Source organism: Lampris incognitus, chromosome 1, assembly GCF_029633865.1.
Source record: "Lampris incognitus isolate fLamInc1 chromosome 1, fLamInc1.hap2, whole genome shotgun sequence".
Lineage (NCBI taxonomy): Eukaryota > Metazoa > Chordata > Actinopteri > Lampriformes > Lampridae > Lampris > Lampris incognitus.
In genome coordinates, this window is record NC_079211.1 from 13516408 (window position 1) to 13529687 (window position 13280).

General features: G+C 46.6%; 1 long non-coding RNA gene across 1 annotated transcript; it reads right to left on the bottom strand.

The window, feature by feature from the left end:
- Positions 1-3539: 3539 nt before the first annotated feature.
- On the bottom strand, positions 3540-8198 carry LOC130125571 (uncharacterized). Its single transcript, XR_008811459.1, has 3 exons — positions 7888-8198; positions 7352-7759; positions 3540-4364 (listed from the first exon to the last, which is right to left on the bottom strand). It is a non-coding gene; the product is annotated as an uncharacterized LOC130125571 (long non-coding RNA).
- Positions 8199-13280: the final 5082 nt, after the last annotated feature.

A 13280-nucleotide genomic window follows, 5' to 3' on the forward strand; every position in this document is an offset into this window, starting at 1 on the left:
GAGGAAGCGGATTCAGTGGTCCTACTTTAATCAAAACCCGGAATGCCTGAAAAGCAACCTCTGTTTTCTTCCTCAGGAATGTTTCTCTCGTTTAAACGGAGTTGATGTGCCGATGTTGTGGTCACATACGAAGGTTGACGTGAATGGTTGTTGTTGTTGTTGTTGTTTTCTGGAGTGCAGTTTGCATCTGGTGTTATAAATGAAAATAGTCATTCATTCCGTCAAGGCTGCCATTGCATGCGACATGGAATAGAGACCTTTATCTTGCAAATGTCATTACAGTAGTCTAGTGCCCCGCCCTACACACACACACACACACACACACAGCTGCATTCCATGAAATTAAGAAATTCTTTAAAAGGCATTTTCCAGAATAATTGCCCCCATGAATTCCGTGGACCAAAAAGGGCTGCAAATAATGCCCGCTGGAAGCACTGGGCTATTAACATTTCATAAGATTGAGAAAAGCAAATAGGCCGCGGCTTTATGTCCACTGAGTTGTGTGTGTTGATTGTTTTCCTCAAAGTCCGAGCTGTTACGGAGATGCAGTCCCCCCCCCCCCCAGTTTACACCGACTGTAGGACCACACATGCAGCATCCCACGCAGGTTCTTGCATTAAATACGTTGCATTTGTCCATGGCGTCATCCAACCAGAGCAACATGCAGCACGCGTCATGCAGAATTCTACAAAGAGAGTTCATCATATAGAATAATGTGATATGATATCGATACATGGAAGTACTGTGAAAGTCTGAGATTGCAGTACGCTGCATGTGCGTGTAAATAAAACCATGCCAGTAAAACCTGCCAATGTCACACCGCCTAAATACATTGACCATAATGAACATTTACAGCATGCTAAAGCTATTTGGCAATAAAATATTGTTTTTTCAATGATAACAACAATTTCCTTGAAGTAAAGGTCATTTGTAGAAAGGACTTTTGCTTTTTTTCCACCCCTTTGTCACTAAAAGCTACAAACTGTAGGTGCAAATGTGTACTCAAAGTAAAGTGACAACGCTAACTGGTTAGCGACTCGGGTCTCCGAGGACAGAGGGTCTCCGAGGACAGAGGGTCTCCGAAGACAGAGGGTCTCCGAAGACAGAGGGTCTCTGAGGAGCTCACAATCGAAAACAACCCTTGTCCTGCATACTTCTGATTACAAAGTTAAGGGGTGGCACCATCCTGGTGATTAGCTCTCTAACCTAATCAGGCCTCCTGAGTGGATCTTCGTCTCCTCTACGGCGTATGTCAGATATCAAACCCGTCTTGTTAAAAGTCCAAACTGGGGCGGTTGCGTAAACATTTACATAGTAATGGATACCACACTTCAATAATCTCTTATCTATTGTAACACTATTACCAAATACCATCAGCTTTCTAAGAATACTACCACATGTTTGATATGGGTGGTGGTGGTGGGGGTGTGTGTGTGTGTGGGGGGGGGGTAATTGTGACCTTTGCCAGTCAGCCGAGCTGAAACGGAAACTTTTCGGACCCGAGTGGATTTACAGTAAGCGCTGAGGCCGGAATAAAGGCCATGAGCAGAGCGGCTTTAAACAAGAAATCACAACTGAAGATACTTTGTGACACCCACGGTATCTTGCAACACGCTCATCGGGTCATCAGGCCTGATATTTTCCGTCGCCATAGCAACGCACCACACCACACTGGTCTTCCTCATGGAATTCCCCCTCAGCGGCACACGCGCGGGGTGCGCACGCGCACACACACACGCGCACACACAACATAATCACACACACATAAAACATAATCACACACACAAACATAAAAGATAATCACACACAAACTTAAAACATAATCACACACAAACACACAAAAACATAAAATAAACACACAAACACGATCACACGCAAACATAAAACAATCATACACACACGCAAACATAAAACAATCATACACACACACAAACATAAAACAATCACACACACAAACATAAAACAATCACACACACACAAGCACAAATACGATCTCTCTCTCACACACACACACGCATACACACACACACACACACACATGCGCAAGCACAAATACAATCTCTCGCTCTCTCTCTCTTTCTCTCTCTCACACACACACACACACGCGCAAGCACAAATACAATCTCTCGCTCTCTCTCTCTCTCTCTCTCTCTCTCTCTCTCTCTCTCTCTCTCTCTCTCTCTCTCTCTCTCTCTCTCTCTCTCTCTCGCTCTCTCTCTCTCGCTCTCTCTCTCTCGCTCTCTCACACACACACACACGATTGAGAGGGGCAGGCTGCTGTTCTGGTAGGGAAAAGAATGTGAAGGAAAAAGGGGAATGAGAGACAGATTGAATTGTGGTTTCCCCTGCAAGTTGTGAGTCACGCACACGAGGGAGGGACGGGGGGGGGGGAGAGAAAAAGACTATTCTGGGATGGTTGCCATAGCAGCATAATAAGCAAGAGGGCTGGTTCTCGCAAGGATGTCTCCATAGCAATGCCCCGTGTGTGTATAGATAAATAACACGTGCCAAAACATAGCGTGTACCGTAGTAACAGTACGCTGCTGACGAAGTTTTAACCGGTTTTAATGCGACCTGTGAGGGGGCCATCTTGCCTTGTTCCTCTTCTTTCTTTTGAATGGAGGGAGTGAGATATCGAGGTCCGTGCGCATCGAGGGTAAGGATGGAGCCAAACACCCGTGACGGGTCCCTACCCAGCAAAGTCACACCGCCCATTCAGGGCAATTAGTACTACTCGGGAGTTTGCCTCGGGCGTGTGAGTGTAACTCCACCTACGCCCCTCCTGGGATTTCGACATGCTACGCAAGAAAAACAAAAATCAGAAACTTACTCTGTTTTTTTTTCTTTTTTCTATCATGATAAGAAAGGAAGAAAACACAGATTGCACAGTGGGACTTTGTCCACCTGTCGGGCTTACTCAGGTGTGCTCAGGTGTCAATGCCATCGATTTCCCAACAGGGTGCACCGATGAGTGACTGTTTCTTGATGTCAACCATTCATCCAGAAGGGAGTCGGGAGGGATTTCGCAACAGATTCTCCTCAGATCCCCCCCCACCCCCACCCCCACCCCCCATCCGTTGTGTTTCAACACAAGCGGATACCTTCCTGAACTCTGCATTCCAGTCATAACTGTAAATGTTCTAACAGTCCAAGCCTTTCTTTAGGTTGGATGGAAATCTCAAGACAAGTCGGTGCACGAAACGGCAATCAATGCGCGTTTCAAAGCGGAGTCGGGGTACCTGCCTGTCTTGTCGAGGGAGCTCCGCGGGCCTGCACCGCCCTCCGGCTGAATTCAGGCTGCAGCCGCCGACGCCGTCGCTCCCCTCCAACTCGTCTACGGACGCCCCGGGGATTTGAACGTTTCCAAATTCCCAAGTCAAAAACCACGATATAGTATGATGATTATGCAGAGATAATAACTTTGTATAAATAACTTTTTCTTTTCTTTTCTTTTTTTTTTTAAAGGAGGACTTGCAAAACGTTTCACAATAAAACTGCAGCGCGTATTATCGAGGAAGCATGAGATCAGCGGGCAAACGGCAGATCTAAATACAGTCAATAACGGAATGGAATACAGCGCGGGCCAAGTGAATTCAGGAGTCAGGAATCTGATTTATTTGTCATTTCACATCGTTTCCCCTCCAGCCCACGGCAGTGCAACACAAAGACAAACACACGTATCCAGACTACAAGAACACATACTACATCCAAACTACAAAAAAACAAACAAAACACATATGTCAAACATAGCCCCCCCCCCAAAATAAATGAATGAATAATTCCGCTGCCCGAGAAAGCGAACACCAGGAATACTGTTGGAACTGCCGGTCTGCATGGGCTAGCAGCTAGCTTCGCCTGCCCCACTTCCGCGTCCTGTCAGACCCCCCAAGGTGTATCCTCTTCGGGCGCAGCTCCAGGCACGGCCGTGGTCCCTGGGCCCACCGGATGCAGCAGACCAGGCTCTCCCAGCTCAACGCCAGCTCGCCCAGCCAGACACCTTTGACACACCTACCAGCACTCTAAACGGTGACACCAAAAACACAGTCAACGCTAGGCAAGGCCGCCGCCAGACCGCCCTCGGTGTTATCGGAACTGCCGGTCTGCATGGGCTAGCTGCTAGCTTAGCCCGCTTTGCTTCCGCATCCTGTCAGACCGCCCTCGGTGTTTCCTCTTCGGGCGCAGCTCCAGGCAGGGCCGTGGTCCCTGGGCCCACAAGACAGCGGATCAGGCTCCCCCGGCCGATCCAGCGCCAGCTCTCCCAGCCATCCAACGAAGACAAAAACTTAGACGTGGACAAAGACACTGCATGGACCGTACTGGGTGAGGCCACCACAAACGTAACTTCGTGCCGCCATCTTCCCACACTGGAAGCAAAAAAAAAAAAAGACCAGAGAGACAAAATTGGGAAACGATAGACAACGAGGTCATAAAAATGCTTTCTGATAAAAATGGGTCTTTAAAAGATGACATGGTGTCAGCCAATGCCAAAGTTTAGGGGCCTTCACAGCGAGAGCTCGCTCACCTAACCCCCCTGTTCATCTCGAGATCTATTCGAAATAATACAGCCTCCCGCCCGGCTGCCAAGCAAATGAAATGTGGTTGGATCTGAGTTGTTTTTTCAGCTACTGGTGACATATAGTACCTGTTAGTAAAGGTGTTCTCTCTAACCTTGGTCTGAGATACTAGCTAGCCGACACTACCACCTCATACTCACTGCTACCCGCCGTCTTGGCCACCTATTTATTTTCCCCAAGAAGGGTCCATTGATTTGGGGATTAGCTACTGTTTAAAATGTACCAGGATGGCAGAGAGAGAGAGAGAGAGAGAGAGAGAGAGAGAGAGAGAGAGAGAGAGAGAGAGAGAGAGAGAGAGAGAGAGAGAGAGAGGAGAGAGAGAGTGTGTGTGTGTGTGTGTAGAGAGAGAGAGAGAGAGAGGAGAGAGAGAGAGAGAGAGAGAGAGAGAGAGAGAGAGAGAGAGTTTGTGTATGTGTGTGTGTAGAGAGAGAGAGAGAAAGAGAGAGAGAAAGAGAAAATTTGTGTGTGTGTGTGTACACACTTAGGTAGCCAAGGGCATTACATGTGTATATATATGTAGATGTATTAAAAAAAACTTTAATACATAGGAGTACAAGCCTGTTTCGTGCGTCACGCACTCATTAGTGTGTGATGAGTGCATGACGCACATCATTATATTATTATATAATATATATAATATATATAATTAGATATTATGTCTTATATTTTGATTACATCTTATATATATTTCTTATATATTATATATTAGATATCTTACATTTTGATTACATGTCTTCCATATATTATTATAATATATATTATTATATATTATATGTCTTATATTTTTGATTAATTAGTATAATTTATCTGGCTAAACTCCCTTTAAAAGTGCCTTGACATCTGGGTAATTCAGCAGAATGTCCTGTCCGCTTTTCCTCTAGTCTATACTTCCAAAGTGAATGCTCTCTTCTCAAACAGTACGCAACAACCAGCATTAGGTCAGAAAGAGACCCGGTCTTAAATCACATCAGATCCCCGAAGACGTTTCATAACAGAGATCAGTTCGTCTCCACTCGTTCATCACAGCAGTGAGTATTTTAGTTTTGTTTTCTCTCCTTAGTTTGACACATCACGTCCAGTGCCCCACCTTTACACTCTGGTAATATGAGCCAGGAGAGACGATGGGGTTTCAGTTCCAAAGCTGCAGGGGCTGTCTGTTTTCCCTCTCCCATACCTCTCCTCCCTTTCTTCTTGTTTCTCTCTGTCTCTGTCTGTCTGCCTCTCTGTCTGTCTGCCTCTCTCTCTCTCTCTCTCTCTCTCTCTCTCTCTCTCTCTCTCTCTCTCTCTCTCTCTCTCTCTCTCTGTCTCTCTCATCTCTCTCTCTCTCTCTCTCTCTCTCTCTCTCTCTCTCTCTCTCTCTCTCTCTCTGTCTCTCTCTCTCCCTCCCCCCCCCCCTCTCTCTCCTTCCCCCGGCAACACAAACGAAGCGAGCAATAACTAATAAATAAGCACTTAACCAAACACCGACTCCCCTCCACCCATGTGGAAGGAGGTTATTTGCGGGCAAAAAAGAAAGAGAAAAAGGAAAATCTAGCAACGCCTGTGCCTGGTGACTGCTCCGTGTCATCTTGCCTTCCCCTGCCCTCTTCTGCTATTTCCTTTCAGCGCCATCACCTCTGACCTTCGTGATTCCATTCAAGTGCTGAAATACTATGCTGCCTTTTAGTGCTGCAGAGAGGAGAAGCGGGGCGCATGACCCTTTGAGTGCACACGTGGAGGTAAATACCCCTGGAAAAAAGATAGTGTAAAGACTTAACAATCCAAAGGTTGTTTCTGGCCTCACAGACGCAGATAGACACTCGGGTGTATAGATAATGCATTTGTGGCTTTCGCGGGACACAAACGCGGCTTCTCGAAAGCCTGCGTTCTGGGCACAGCGGCTCGGTTTTACAACTCTCACTTCCACCTCCTCATTCTGCAGGAATTCCAGATTAGGATTCCCAGGATGGATCTCCATGACATAGAAAGATCTGCCTCCCTGCCCCTGTGTCATTCCGACACATTTGTGTGTGCACATGCGTGTGTGTTTGGAATGGGGTGGGGTGGGGTGGGGTGGGGTGTGTGTGTGTGTGTTTCAGATGGGGCTGGAGGTGGGGGGGGGTGTACATACATATGTGAAACATACTGAGGAATCACACCCCGACCCCAGAACTGCACCTTAAGGAGAATCACAACACTCTTTCGCAGCGGTTTTCAAACTTTTGTTTCCCAGGGGCCAAACTTTCCAGAACAAGTTTTCTTGAGATCCCAAACTGATTTTTACAAATGATTGTGTTGGCCAATAGGACCACATTTATCGTGCTTTTATCATGTTAAACTACTGTCCTTATGTGTGTTATTCATCATGTCTGTTTTCCAGTGTTTTCCCTGAGAAGACTTTGGCTCCATATGATACCTCTAGAAAATAGTTTGGGGACCCATTTGAAATCTCCCCCGACCCACACTTTGAAAAACACTGCTCTACGGGTAGGACTGTAGTGTGTGTGTGTGTGTGTGTGTGTGTGTGTGTGTGTGTGTGTGTGTGTGTGTGTGTGTGTGTGTGTGTGTGTGTGTGTGTGTGTGTGTGTGTGTGTGTGTGTGTGTGGTGTGTTACAAGTGCTGAGCATGTCAGCCAGAGACATCCTTCCAAAACTGATTAACAACACTGACACACACTTGCATTACCCATGAAGTGCGGACCTCCAAGCCAAACCATAAACATGTTAAGAGTGTGGAAAATTCCTTTCCTGAGGACTCGGTGGCCACATCCACAACTTAAAAAACGCCGCACAACCTACCATGTCATCATATCTCGGTCATTCTTGAAGTAAAGTGGCTCGAAACCTGAAAAATAGAGCAGCTTCCATGTTGATAGTGTCTGTAATATATCAAGCTCTATTCGCTCCCAAAGCAGGAGAGCGAGCCAGGCCAATTGGGATGGATTAGTCTGAAGGAGCGCTGGAGAATTTCTGGGTGAGGTGGATAAGCCTCAGTCCGGACTCCACCGGCGTGTAAAGGACAACCTGGGTCTTGGTAGTATTTTTGCAGTGGTGTCTTGCAGGTATGATATCATTTTCCTCATCAGCTTCGTTGTAGAGATTTTGGCGACAGGACCGCTGCTGGATGCGGCTTTACGACGGCCTCTTATGTGGCAAGGGAACACCAGCGTCGCACATTTTTCATCGAGTTCAATTTAATCCACTTATCTAAAGTACATATTTGGAAGTGAAAACAAAAGTGCAAGTTAAAAGCGATTTCCCAACATGTCCAATGTAACGGGCACTGATGAGCCACTTCCTGGTTCAATTTGCAGGAATTACCCGCCAATAGTTACCGTGGGGAGTAGTAATCATCCACAAACCACCCAGCCAGCACAATGGAGAAGTCATGGGACATCATGTACGCAGTCTAACCGAGGCACCGAGTCTTTGCTGTTGTTGTAGTTGTTGAAAGAACAGTTTTAAGACTTGTGTTCGATCGCCCCGTGAGACACCATTGCAAAGCTGTGCCCAGCGGTGGTCCAAAATCGGCAAAAATTAAGCCGATGAGTGAGAGGATATCATAACGGATATGCACAATGGCGCAAACTGAAAATAAAACCAAGGTTGTAAAAATAAAAAAAAATAACGGAATTTTCCTTTAATGCTTCAGATCCCCATTCCAAACACTCCGCACTGCCTCGCTCTTTTCCAGATGTGTAACTCTGAGCAGATGCTCCGCACATGAGCACCGGGCTTAAAGCCTCTATAGGGGGTTGATAGCCACACAGGGACCTTGTGTAGTCAAACAATACAGCCTCTCACTGTGCTTCTTCCTCCCCAGCGCTCTTCACCAAAAGTCCATTTAGAAGAGAGAGTGTGAGAGAGAGAGAGAGAGAGAGAGAGAGAGAGAGAGAGAGAGAGAGAGAGAGAGAGAGAGAGAGAGAGAGAGAGAGAGAGAGAGAGAGAGAGAGAGAGAGAGAGAAAGAGAAAGAGAGAGAGAGAGAGAGAGAGAGAGAGAGAGAGAGAGAGAGAAAGAAAGCTTCCCTGCATGAACAAAACATGTCCGGAGAGCAAAGGAAAAAGGTGAGAGGGAAGGAAGAGAGGAAGGAAAAAGTAATGTTGAGTTTGAGGCCAAGAAAGAAATAAAGCCGGTGGGGGTGGGGGTGGGGGGGTAGGTGTTGGCAGGACTGGACAAGAGTGTTGCCGTTGGCATAGGGCTGTGTATTGTTGTTGTGGTTGGCTTGGGGTTGAGTTTTTTAACTCTGAAGTTGCTAAGCGTACGTCGGGGGGGGGGGGACCGTATTGTATTGCAATAGCTGGTAATTGTCCGAAAACCCTTGGCAAGACTCCAGCCCTTGAAAGTGTGTCAACTGCTGCTCCTCCACACACACACTCACACACACACACGCATAAAAAAAATTAATACAAACTATGAAATTGCAGTTGCATAACACCCTTCCCCCAGCACTGGAAGGGTTATCCATCAGTGCTGTTGGAAGTGTTGCGACGATGCAGGTAAAGTAACTGGCTCAAGTTACAGCCCTCTTCCACCATGATCCACAGGATGGGTGAGTCATGCGTTCAAGGATTTGCCTCACTGTTGTGGGAACATTTCCATTTTCTGATTTCCATGAGACCACTGAACAAACTAAAATGGCCGCCCTGATTCAACGTTGGGGTATAAAACCGCTGTGCCAAGATTATCTCGAGTCACGTGTTGTCTAGTGTAGTTGGAAATAATGACACATCTGACTAACACTTGGATGAGATTCCTTTCTTGTGTATCTTTCTTTCTTCCCCTTCTCCCCCCCCCCCTCCTTAGTGTATGTGTGTGTTACTAAGAGAGAGACACACACACACAGACACACACACACACACACACACACACAGATAGACAGAGAGGAGGGAGAGAAACACAGAGAGGGAGTGAGAGAGATAGACAGAGCGATAGAGCGATAGAGCGAGAGAGACAGAGACACACAGTGAGGGAGAGATAGAGAGGAGGGAGTGAAACAGAGAGGGGGGGGCGAGAGAGATAGACAGGGGGGGGAGGGAGAGAGAGACAGGGAGAGATTTGATTTTTACAAAACCCTTTATTAAGTACTACAACTGGTATACAGACAAAAGGACATCAACTACAATAGTGCAAGTGAAAACAGGAAAACATGAGCCAACAACACAACTAGGACTTTCCCTCGTTACGCCAATTAGAAAGCGAAGACCAGGTCTTCATCATCTCCCACTGAGCGCAATACTCCCCCTATTGCCCATTTAAGGCTGAAAGCCTCTTGTCTACAGTTTTGTAATAGGCATGCTCCACCCTGAGCTGAGCCTTCAGCAGTCCTGTAAGAACCTGCACGGGGTCCACACAGCCCACCGCCCGGTCCCCGTTCTTACGACTCAGCCAGATGGCTAATTTGGCAGCAGCTGATATGAAGTTTATGTGTGTCTACCTTTCTCCCTGGCTAGGTATTTGGGACCATAAACAAACAATTGAAAAGCTAAGACTCCCCCACGCCCAAAAAGCCAACCGCTCAACAACTCAAACACACCCACCAACCTAGGACACAGGACAAATAAATGTGTTAAGAGTTTCAGACTGTGAACAAAAAAGACACGCCTCCCTGTGTGCAGGATCCAGGTGTGCTCTGTGTCTGTTCGTGGCTATCGCTCCGTGCACAATCCTCCGCTGGAGGAGGGCTTGTCCGGTAGGTTGTACGGGGACTGCGAACAGCCTTTCGGGGGAGAGCCTGGGCCAAAAAAAACTCATCCCATCTCCACACTTTCATGGCCTGCAGAGACTGAAAGTGCTTCACCTTCATACACAGGATGTAAGTTGCCTTTTTTTCCCAGGTCCTCAAACTCATCCAGCTGTGGGGTCGTGAAGGAAAGAAGTCGGCCCTCCATCTCCTGCCACTCCCCCCACATTAGGAGAGGCAGTCAACTGTGGAAAGCTATGTTACACATTCTCCTCCCACTGGCCAACTAGCTAGCTCATGGTTCTCCATCATAATTGTCCTCAGGTACACACACCCCCTCAATAATATGATTCAACAACCTGGGTCTGATGTTGGTGCGTTGTTGCAGGGTCCCAGCAGGCGTCAGCAGATGTCCCAGCTTCACACATCCGGCCTCCTCCAGAGAAGATCTTATGCTGGCTGAAGACAAGGTCCAGGCCTGAATGAAGCTATTGCAAAACAGTGGCTCCTCAAGCACCCATAGACCAGCCATAGCAGCAGGCTCCCTGGAGGCCTTCGGGATCCTCCATGCATCCAGAACAGAGGTGTAGAAAGGCAACAGGCCTGTCAGATCTGCCTCCTCCAGCCTCAGCAGAAATAGTTGTTTACTGTATCCCAGACGACCAGCTGTCCGCAGGATGAGCTTGGCTGTGTCTAGCCACCGCACATCACAGTGGTAAAGAAGTCTCTGTGTAGTCTTCAGCCTAAAGGCCATCAGTCAACAGGTAATGTCCGCAAGACCTTGTGCTCCTACTTCCACTGGCCAATATAAGGCAGGGGCTCAGGTCTAGTGCTGCCCTGAACAGAAAAAGTCCACTATGGCCCACTGAACGTCTTCAATCAGGCCTCTTGGTAGAGGTAGAACAATCAGTCTGTGCCACAGCGTCGAGGCAACCAAGTTATTGGCAATCAAAACTCGACCCCTATACGACAGATGGGGTGGCAACCATTTCCATTTAGACAACTTGGCACACACTTTCTCCATCACACCCTACCAATTCTGCCTCTGACAATCCTCTGTGCCTACAGGTACCCCCAGCACCTTCATACCTCTCCCCCCCCCACTGCAGACCTGCAGGCAGACTGGGTGCTGCCCTGTCTCGCCACTGTCCTACCTGTAAGGCCTTACTCTTTGCCCAGTTTACTTTACTGATGAAGCCTTCTGATACAAGCCCAGACTGTCCTGTAGTGCCTCCACGTCCCCCTGATCCCTGAAAAACACATTTAACACTAGAACGACCAAGGCTGTCATTTTGACGGTTTTGGATTCTCAAAGTTTAATAACTTTACGGGAAAAAAAAGATACAGACTTGCCACTCTGTGCATGCTCCTAAAATTGCATATATTTGCATTAAAATTAGTTTAAAATGAGCAGTTAAAACGACCATGAGCCGTCAAAAAGACCGCTCATAATTTGTGCGTGATCATGCGCGTCATGTCACTATTTACGACGTGTGTTGGCCGCATCATTTCCTTTGCAAAGTTCACTGCTCTGTCCTAGAAACACACTAGCATTCTTCAGTGCAGAGTAATAGTCTAAACTTGATTTTTGATTATTGCCCACATGTCTGGTTACAGTCGCCATTTCAGACGCACCATGACCACCACCGCGACGTTGCAGTATTTACAGGCGTTGAACAGCGGCGATTTTAAATTGTTTGAAAAATAGTATTAAAGTTGTTAAAATGTTTATTTTGGTGTCAGTCTTTTCTTAACAGACAGACTAACATATGCAATGTATTAATATCTCAATTGGGTATTTGTCTTGACAACTGTGATCTTGACAAACCATGGGCCTTCATTTTGATGGCCCATGGTCGTTCTAGTAGTTTTTAAGTTCTGGTCGTTGTGTGGGACCGTTTCAATACTTATTTTCAGTTCTTTTTTTTTTTTTACATTTCACGTTTTACAGGCCTTGTTACATTTGTTAGATTAGCAGTATATGTTTTACGTTTCATTTTTCAGGTAATATTTCACTTTTTCAGTTTTGCTATTCAAGTTCGACCATGTCTCTCTGAAGTTTAAATTGTTTAAAAATTGTATTATAGTTGTTAAAATGTTAATTCTGGAGTCCGTCGTTTCCTAACAGACATACTAACATGTGCAATTCATTAATATCTCAAATGGGTTTTTATCTTGGCAGAATATAGAGTTTAAAATTTTGGTAGGAATGAAAACCCGGTCGTTCCAGTGTTAAATCATCTGCATAGGCAGAAACTCTCAAAGGTAGGTTGTGTTGTGTGCCCCGCTGAGACGGCTTCTCAGCCTGCACAGCTCAATAGCCAGACTGTAAAGCTGCCCTGAGATGGGACAGCCATGCCTTATCCCCCTCTGCACAGGGATTGGTTGGCTCAACCATCCCCCCAACCTTCACCAACCATTCAGAACCACTGTACAATAACCCCACCTATGATACAAAATGGTCACCAAAACCAAAAGCTTTAAGTACTGAAAACAAATAGCCATGGTCCACCCTGTCAAATGCATTTTCTTGATCTAAGGAGGGAATACCTATGTCAAGCTCATAAGGTTTACATGGGTCAATCACATCTCGGAAAAGAAAAAGATTGTCCATTATTGTTCTGCCCTGTACACAGTATGTTTGGGCCATATGAACAAGTAAATCCAGGTAGTCTCTTAGCCTGTTTGAAAGTGCTCTGGAAAGCACTTTATAGTCCAAGCATAAAAGAGCCTCCAGCTTTTCAGCAAAGCTAAATCTCAATTTTTAGGGAGCAGGGAGAGAACTGCCCTCTTACAAGAGACAGGCATTGTTCCCGCACATGAGCACTCCAAGAGTATGTCATGCAGGTCAGGTCCAACAGAACACCAGAAATACTTATAAAAGTCAGTGACGAGCCCATCTATTCCCGGAGCTCGTGCTGAAGCCATCTGACCAACAGCTACAGTCAGCTCCACCAAGCCGAGTTCTCTGTCCAGGTCTGCCTTTTCCTCAAGACTGAGCTGAGGAAGCCCCTCCAACGCCCTGCAACACTGTCCTGATCAAACTC